The sequence below is a fragment of the Arachis duranensis genome, chromosome 10 (assembly GCF_000817695.3).
Source record: "Arachis duranensis cultivar V14167 chromosome 10, aradu.V14167.gnm2.J7QH, whole genome shotgun sequence".
In the NCBI taxonomy this organism is placed as follows: Eukaryota; Viridiplantae; Streptophyta; class Magnoliopsida; order Fabales; family Fabaceae; genus Arachis; species Arachis duranensis.
In genome coordinates, this window is record NC_029781.3 from 98,838,064 (window position 1) to 98,848,644 (window position 10,581).

The window sequence follows — 10,581 nt, forward strand, 5'->3', positions numbered from 1 at the left end:
AAGTTAACTTGAACCTAGAACACAAAAATTGGACAAGATTCACCGTAGGTTTTCAAGTTTACAAAAGAAAGAGGGGTAGAGGTTCTGAACCTAATAGGAGGCTTACCAGTAAAATTGTTCAAATAAAAAGGTAGAGCTCAACACGCTGAGCGCGTGGCCGCGAACGGTGCGGCGATCGGAGCCCGAACGGAGGAGTTATGGTGGATCAAAGGTTGTGAGGGTTGAGATCTCCTCCTCCCTTCCCCAATTCTGTTTGTGTTTGCGGCATGCAATGGGGAAGAAGGAGAGCTTCTGTTTTGTTTAAATATTTGGGTCGGTTGGACCCACGGACCCGGTTTGGGCCCCGGTTCTTCGGCCCTTCCGATCCAACTTTGGGCTAAATTATCGAAATTGATATCAAAATTTTCGTTTTGACGAGCTCTATCCTATTTATTAGTTTTGCATATTTAATTTTCCTAATTAAAATTCGATTTATTGACTAATTATTTATCGATTTTAGCGGGATTTATATCCTACCCACCTAATTAGGAATTTCGCCCTCAAAATTCAAACTCAGCTATCTGAGAAGAAGTGTAGGTAGTCCTTCCACCTGTCTGATTTGAGTCCTTAAGTACATTTCTCCCCTTCCAGTTTCACTTTTTACATCCACTAGTACGTAACTTCTACTCTACCTAGCTGCTTGGCCATGGTATCTTATTATATATCCTAACCGAAGTTATTCGAAGCGTGAGATCCTTGCTCAGTTGCACTGGTTCAAGTTCTAATACGTGATTGACATAAGAAGTGTACTCTTGAAGTTGAGATGTGTTACATGGTGCAAATTTGGAAGATATAGGGTAGAGTTACCTGATATGCCACTGGCCTAATTCTCTTCAGAATCCGACAAATCCGTCCTTGCTATTATCCTAGGTCCCAAAACACTTTTGGTTTCAATACCTTCATCTTGACTCACTCACTGATTCCAACTTGTTGAAGTAACCTTCTCAAGTTCAGGACTTCCTTGGTTCATGTAATTCTTTTGTCGGCTTTTCATAGTAAGATTGTTAACTCTAATTTACGTAGCTCTTCTCTGCTGTCTCGGCTTTTAAATTCAGGAACTAAAGTATTTGATGCTCTAGTTTTTATCAATACATTAGTATTTAGCGCTCTGTGAAGCTTTATCTTCTCCTCTAGTCCTCGACAATCTAATACAAAACCGATGATTACTCTTCCTTATTTCGATGTAGAATCTTCTATGGTTGCAGCATTCTGAATAGTTTCTGATGGTCCTCATTTACTTTCTCATGCTTCAACACACCATTACATGCATTGCCACTTTATTTTTTATTTTTGATAACCCAAAAACATCCTCTTTTATTCATGTTACGTCTTGTCAGCTTCACGATAACTTCGAAAATCTTTTCTCGTAAGTTTCGGACAGTAATTTCTCGTCTCAACTTCCGATTTAGACACGTAACTCCTTCTCGGTATCTTCTTGATTCAACAGGTTTCAATACTTTTAGTAGCTCCTTATCACTATTATTTAGCTCCCTAAACCCTAATCCCTTGACCCTACGATCTCTATTTCGGCATTTGCATTAGGCATATAAATATCTTTTTAATTCTTCTTTGTTTACCGAACTTCGATATCTTTAGCAGCTCCTTATTGTCTCGCTATGCGTCTCGCATCTCGTCGATACCATGTTGTAAACTGGTAATGGACTTAGTCTGACATTTTCACTCTACACTCTCATTCTCCAACTTAGAACTTCAACTCATCTAACATTTCCTCCTTTGAAATTAACGCCCAAGAATCCCTTATAAACTTCTTGCTTAGGGCGTCTACTACAACCTCATGATGTCATATCAGCACGCTTCTTAAGTCCTCCAATAATGCATCATAGTAATTTCTTAAATGGTCTAGTAGGCTTAAGTGATACAAGCATTGGCATAAAGATCAATCTTCTTTCCATAGCTTGAAGGCTTCCAGCGTATCCTGGTATTTCATTCACACAGTGCACCTCATTGCATCTATTTAGTCACCAGCGATACGATCAGTGAGGATTAAGGTTTTGAATTCCCTTGTAATATCGCTGGTTTACTTTCATGTTCCAAAGTCTTACTCTAAATGATTGACACTCTAATAATTGCATCTAAGAGTTATGCGTGACACAAAATCCAATAGGAGTTTATTTTTCAAAGAAAAGTTATGTTCAAAGGAACTAGCACGAACGGTGTTCACAAGAATTCAAAAGAAAGTCTTACATACAGTTAACCGGAATTGTACAGAACTAATGGGATGCACAAGAAGAGAAACCTAGTTGCATTTTAGGAAAGAACCTCGAATTAAAGCTTAAATAGAAGGAATAAGGCATATCGGATTGTATAGGTTCTAGTTGGCTTGAAAGGAATACAAGTTTACACAAGGGGGCAATTTCACGCACTGTACGAGTAAGGAATAAAATCGGAAGAACAATGAGTTGGGCTTTTACAGAAGAAGGTTCAAGATAGGACTTTCAGTGGAGGCTATAAAAGAAAGGTTAGATTAAGTCGTGAAGATTAGTTGGCATGCTCTCGAAAAGAAACACTTAGTTGGATGATCTTCTCTTCCAGTACTCTCTTTAACTCGGTCTTGAACTCTACTGATTCTAATAATGTCTTTACTTGTGGTGCTATCAACACTGATCCGATTTTGACACTACGTCTATGACAAACTCACGCTCTCTCTAAGGTGGAAATTATGGTACATCTTTAAGAACGGTCTTGGAAACTCTTTCGTATAGGAATTCGGTCTCACCTCTACTTGTCTCTCGATCAATTAACAACTAAAGGTTGAACTCGCTCTATTCCTTTTCCTTAAAATCTTAACGTCACTGGATTTCAAACGGTAACTCCGCATAGCTCTCAATGGTTCCAAGTCCTTAGGTATAATTCACCCAGCTTCCATTTCGTCATTCTGATTCTTATCTTCCAAGAACCTAGCCTCTCATCTAAGTTAGCTAAGTATCGCTCCATCTCAACATCTAGTAGTCTTTAACTAACCATCGGCTCGGACTCCACAATCATCAAAACTTGTCATGCTTCACAAATGGTTCATACATATATTAATGACACGCAAGGTGGTTAAAAACTCAACTGCAAGCTTATGGTTACCTCGAGTCTGAAGATCGGATTCGACTGCATCCCGGCGTTTCTTGTGTGGACAGTCTCAAGCTATATCCCCGACATCCCGCACTTGCAACATACGCCTAGTCCGGCTCTATGCGGCTCATTCGGAGTAGTCTCTCCATATCCTTCCTGTAATATTGCTGACTTCATAGAGTAACGTTCTGTGAATTGACTTTTCATAACCAGTTCAGGGAAATTCGTTAACCTTTACAGACTCACGCAGTTGAAGATGTCTCTTTTAAGCCCTTTCTCATACTGAACACACTTCCACGCCTCATAGTCGGCTGGGTTTTCTTGACAAACTCTTGAGAGATGACACAAGTTATCGAATTTATGGGTATAGTCAGCAACGGACATATTTTCCTGCTTCAGTTGCATTAACTCCAATTCTTTTGTGATGTGAATCGCATGTAAGAAATATTTCCTGTAAAATTCCGTCTTGAATTTACTCCAAGGGATATCTGTTAACTCCATTTGCAAGATGTGATATAACTCCTGCCACCATTCCTGGGCATCTCCCTCCGACATGTAAGTTACTATTTCCACCGATCAGCCTCTAACGCATTGGCATTTCTGTTAAACCGGGGTAGACCACTCTTGAGGAAATCAGTAAGGGTCATGAACCTATAGTATTGACCTATGTTGCTCGTACCAGCACCGAAGCTTCCATCTCGGGGTCCTTGCATTGGTTCGGTACTAGGATTTTCCTTCCAGTTACCTCGCTCGGATCTGCGAGTCGACATTTGGTCCATGTTCACACCAAACAATTGATATTAAGGTGATCAGTCTCAATATCTCAAGTTTAGTGCTTAAGAGTACCAAACGCATGCTCACGAACATGTATGCTACACATATCAGTTAGATATCCTAATAGCACATAGACACATACACAGAGAATGCACAATAGCATATTCAGTCCGTCCTCAGGCTCAATAGGAACGAACTACTATGATACCATAATGTAACACCCTACCATACTTAATATAATAACTAGGAGCCTTAAAAAACGGGTAAAACAAAATCGCAAAATAAAAAAAGGCAACGCTTAGGAAAGGATTACTTCGCTTCCCAGGATCCAGACGCCTGGCGAGGAGCCTCTCGACCTGCATCTGAAAAACAATAATATAATATGGAATGAGAACCAGAGGTTCTCTGCATGGTAAAAGTGCCACGCGTATAATACATAAGGTCCTGAGAATGCCATAGGCAACCCTAGAACTCCATTATATAATTATCCAACTTAATTACTAAACAGAAGCAATAACAGGGGTAGGTATTCTAAATCTACCTAACTTAATCAATTTCAATCCTAATCTAACACCAAATCATTTCTCCTTTTCCTCCATCCCTCCATCATCCACAATGCAACAGAAACAAGCAACCAAACAAGTTCACGCACAAGTAATGAGCAGATAGTACAAATAGCAAGTATAACAGGTAGGAGGTGATATAAATCAATTAGGTAAACCCAGAAAATGCATAGCAATCAAAACAAACAAATGCATGCCTGTCCTATGGCTGATGGAGCCCATTTGTCGGTTATCCAGCCAACCCGACAAGTCTGAAAACCTTAGACTGTCCCCCGTCGCGCATCCCCAAGAGTCTATGCATAGAGTTCACATTCAATCATCATATAAATCACTCAATGGGGGCTATCCATACCCGGGAATTTATACGTGCCCGGTTACCCTTACGACGTAGGGTCAACAGAGTATCGAGATTCAACCTGAAACACGTGGTGGCGAGCCACGGTTTTTACCCAAGGAAACTTGTATCTCAGATATCATCATTCATAAGCCATTTCATAGTCATAATCATTATTTAATCATTCATCAAGCCATGGCATGTCAACTCCTTTTATTAACAACCTCCCTTTCACATTTTTCATCATCATTCCCTTATAATTCATCACGTTTACCCTTTCCGGATCCTGACTAAACCATTTATCAAATTCTTCTCAACCTTTTTAATATCGAATAATCTTAAAATCAACCCAACTCTAACATTCAATCAATCACATAACACGAAGATTAATCTTTGACTTCTCAGACCCATGATTATCACTAAAACATCCTCGATACTGTATTTTCTTTTCTGTTTTTAATAAAACAAATGAAATCGGAATTGGAAAAACTTTATATCCAGACGTTCATCTCGGAATAAGATTTATAACAAACCAAAAACCACAATTTTTTTATTTAACTAGCCTTAAAAATAGAGGAAAAACGCTAACTGCTCTGCAGTGCTTAGAAACCAGAAAACAGCAGCAGCATACAATATCTAAAAGTTCATATAAAATTCAAATTAAATCCAATAGCCTTAAAAATAAAAATGGTTCAACTTAACATATCCATGTTTCTTTTCCAATTGTTTTCAGGTGAAAAACATTTTTAATGAAGGAGTTATGTAACTTGGAAGTTGAGTAACTTTCTCCAGAATTCTATTTTAAAAGCCAATGAACATGTTCTCTTCCAAGTCTCATAACTCACTTATTAAAACAAGGACAGCCCTGAAATTTAAATCACAACTGCTAAACATAATTAATTTTCACCTCCAATTGGTTGCACCTGAATATCCATCCATAATCAGAAGTTATAAGCTCTCAAATTTGCTAATCTAAGAAAACAGAATCTGGCTTTTATTGTATAACGCTCGTATTTCAAAAATTCATATCTTTAAAACCACAAGTCCAACCATTCTGAGATTTTACGATGCTAAAATAATAGGCCTAAAGCTTTATTTAAAATTGATTTCATTTCAAATTTCATTTTGAAACATTCGCAACAGAGCCAACAAGTTACTGCTGTTCTAAAAATTATGCAGTAAAAATCAGATTCCACGACTACAATTTGAAAATTCACCATAAATCATATATTTAACGAAAAGATCCCAAATTCTCCAATTCAGTTCCAAATATTCCGAGGTTTAACCAGGACTTAGTTCCATGAAATTCTGATCATCACAGAATTAGTTACAATATATGCAATACCACTACAACACAATTCTACATCCTTATTAACAAACACCAACCATAATCCATCATGAATAAATACAAGAACATACCAGTAATAACTTCCATACCTCATAATTCCAATATATATCCACCAAAAAATCTATTCCAACAGCATTACAAGGCTAATCATTAAATACAACAAACAATTCAACTTATCCTATAGTTCCTCTAACCTAAGTTTTCACAACACCGTAAATATTAAACGTGCGAAACTTAAACCATGCCTTAGCCGATCACTTAGTTCACCCAAGATAGCCTCACAACTCAAAATTACAGCCCCTCCAAGCTTAATCAGACAGCCCCAAAATAAGCATTGGTCACCAACAAACCTTCAAGTAAGCTCAATTCAATTCCAATGTATAAACACCCACTTAACCTACACCTAATACATATATATGTTCCAATTCAGTTTTTCATTACCAATGCAAGATTGAGCTAGGGTTAGGGTGTTCTTACCATACCCATATGCTCAATAGCTTGAGCCCACAAGTTTCGGAAGCTAACTTGAACCTAGAACACAAAAATTTGGACAAGATTTACCGTAGGTTTTCAAGTTTACCAAAGAAAGAGGGGTAGAGGTTCTGAACCTAATAGAAAGCTTACCAGTAAAATTGTTCGGATAAAAAGGTAGAGCTCGACGTGCTGAGCGCGTGGCCGCGAACGGTGCGACGATCGAAGCCCGGACGGAGGAGTTATGGTGGATCAAAGGTTGTGAGGGTTGAGAGCTCCTCCTCCCTTCCTCAATTCTGTTTGTGTTTGCTGCATGCAATAGGGAAGGAGAGCTGCTATTTTGTTTAAATGTTTGAGTCCAGTTGGATCCACGGGCCCGGTTTGGGCCCCGATTCAATCAGTTCGGCCTTTCCGGTCCAACTTTGGGCCAAATTATCAAAATTGGTATCAAAATTTTTGTTTTGACGAGCTCTATCCCCTTTTGATATCAGTTTTGCATATTTAATTTTTCTAATTAAAATTTGATTTATTGACTAATTATTTACCGATTTTAGCGGGGTTTACAAGGTGCCTCTCGACCTGCATCTGAAAAACACAACATAGTATGGGGTGAGAACCGGAGGTTCTCAGCATGGTAAAGGTTCCACGCATATAAGATATAAGGTTCTGAAAATGCCAGAGGCAATTCTAGAATGCTGACACTCATATATAAAGCTTAAGAAACTAAAAATAGAAGCCATAAGTGGGTGGTCATCTAAAGGTTCTCAAACCTAATTAAACTTAACCTGTACACTAAACTTCTCCACCTTTCCTCTATTCCTCCGTCTCCTATGAGTTGCACAGACAAACAAGCAAAATAAGGCAAATACAAGTAGTTCACAAGTAATACGGATAACAATTATAACAAATAGCAGATTATAATCACGTAGGCAATCCTATATAGTTCACAAGCAAGCAAATCAGACAATATGCACATGATGTATGCCTGTCCTACGACTGATGAGTCTCATCTGTCAGTTATCAAGCCAACCCGACAAGTCTAGATGCTAAACCCTGGACTGTCTCCCATCGCGCATCCCCATGAGTCCATGCATAGCTTTTTCTCTTTTCATTTATAATTCATATATTCATATATATAATTTTACTCAATGGATTTACCATTCCCGGGAATTTATACGTGCCCGGTCACCCTTACCACGTAGGGTCAATAGAGTATCGAGTTTCAACCTGAAATGCGTGGTGGTAAGTTACGGTACTTTACTCAGGGAAACTCGTATCTCAGATAACATTGAATGCATAAGCCTCATAAGTATTTATAATTATCCACATTACACCTTACCAATCATCATTAAAGCTTCACATAACATTCTATACTTCATCCTCAATATCAAACCACAACCAACTCCTAGCTTAATTCACAATTATTCTCAAGGTACTAAACAATTTAACATACACATGCATTCAATTCCTATCTTATGGTCATCTAGCCTAAGTTTTTACAGAACATTATATATTAAATACGTAAAACCTAAATCATACCTTGACCGATTTTCACGTATTACCCAAGGCAATTTACCAAAGCCAAACACAGCTCCACAAGTCTAAAATCATCAAGGTAAAGACATTAAACCTCTACCAAGCCTCCAGTATATATAATCAAACTCCAATATACATATCCACAAACCTAATTCACATATATCACACACATATACCCAAATTCAATACCCAATATACCAATCCAAGAAATTAGTTAGAGTTCTAGTATCCTCACCATACCCAAGCGTCATATAAGCAAGAGTGAATGTTTTTTTCAAACTAATCGGGTCCTATAACATCAAAGAAGCAAAATCTCATCACCATTTTAATAAATTTCGAAAATAAAAAGGGGTAGAAAAATTGAGGTGATAGAGTGGCTTACCTATAAAATTGTTTTAATGGTTTTGTAGAGCTCAACGCGGTGGTCGTGTAGCCGCAAACGGTGCGGCGATCAGAACTCGGAGTGGGGAGATATGGTAGTTTGATCACAAGGTTAGGGTTTTTGTTTTCTTCCCCCCTTTTCAAAAGGTTTGTAGCGTGAATGAAGAGGAATGAGAAAAAGAAACTGGGTTTTGGTTAAGTATGGCTGGGCTGAATTGGGCCTTGGGCCCATTTCGAGTTTGATTTGTCCGGTTCGACTCGTTCGGTCCAATTTTACGCTAAATTTTTTGAAATTGGTTTGAAATTCTTATTTTAATTAACTCTATCCTATTTTATTTATTATAAAAATTTTATACAATTAATTAAATTTAAAGTTTAACAATTTTAATATTAAAAATAATAAAATTAATGAGTAATAATTTTACTTATTTTTAAAGTATAACAATTAGTAGTAGAATCCTATCTTTTGAAAGAATTTTCATTAAATAATATTAGTAGTAGAATTTGTAGATTTTTCTTTTATGATTTATGAGTAAAATTTTTAAATTCTCTTATGTTAAAACTGATTTGATCAAATACAATCTAACATGTTGAATTGTCTTTTTTATTATCAAACCAAAAAGTATACGAAGAATTATTTTTGTTAAAATCTACTTAAAACTATTTTATATTATTCTAGAATCATATTCACTATTGGAATCAAAATAATATTACCAACCATTACCTGTTGAAACTTATAAAGATAATTTATTTATTCTTAAGTTGAAGTTGCTGTATTTAACCCAGAAATGATTTTAAATTTTTTTAATAGTGTAAACACCTATTGAAACTGCTAAATATAAGATAAATACAAAATATATTGTCACAACGATAAAAAAATTTATTGGTCTAAAATAATTTACAATAATTTTTCTATTTTAAGATAGATAATAAAAGTTTTAATAAGAGAAGATATAATACAATTTATACTTATTCTTTATGCATAAGCACCATTGTATATAATTACTCATGATCCCTACAAAAAAGGAAGGTAAGCCAAAAAGACGAATAAGAAGACGCACAACAGCTTTTATCGATGTTATTTTATCACGTAATTCCTTAAATTAGAAATGAAATTGAGCACGTAAGGAATATAATTTAAACATTAAGAATACATAAGGCTTGTTTAATTTGAGAGAGTTTTTAAGAAAATATCTTTTTTCTAGTTATTCTTTTTCAAATAAAAGATATTTCAAAAAAGTAAAAGTAATTTTATATTTGGATATCTTATGTAAAGAGATTTTTTTTATCTATTAATTATGTTTGAATACAATAATATAAAAAAGATATTTATTATGTGAAAAATATTTTTTATTTTTATTTTTTTAAAAAAGATATTTTGTTTTGAAATTTTTCTAGTGCTTTTTGTAGCTTCTAAAAAAGATATATATTTTTTTACTTTTCTAATGCTTTTAATTTTATTATTAAAAAGTATTAATCACTTAAAAAAAAATATTTTTTGATAAAAAAACTTAACAATTTAATGACATCCAAACAAGTTCTTAATAAATAAATCAATTCGTATGGTATAAAAATAATAAAATTTAAGATAAAAATTTATTAAAACTTAAATAAATAGGAGCAAAATAAAAAATAGAAGAAATAGATATTTCATAGTTTATAAAAAAAATTAAAGAGTAGAAATAATGTATTATATGAGAGAAAAACAAGTTTTATCAAATAAAAGAGCCATGATAAAAAAATTAGATTCTCTTATAATATATATGACTTTATATAGTGAATACATTTTGAATTATGGAATTAGGTAAAATAAAAAAAAGAAAAGAATGAAATTATATTTTTTAACAAATTAAAAAAATATTTAGTATCATATAATTAATGGTAGACATATAACTATATATTAAAAATAAATTATAAGAAAATATAAATAGAAATATTAGATTTGATATTAAAATATAAAATATAAAATATAAAATAATAAATAAAAAATTAAAATTTAAAATTAAAATATTTAAGATTAAGAAAGGATTTGAAGATGAACTTTTGATAAACAA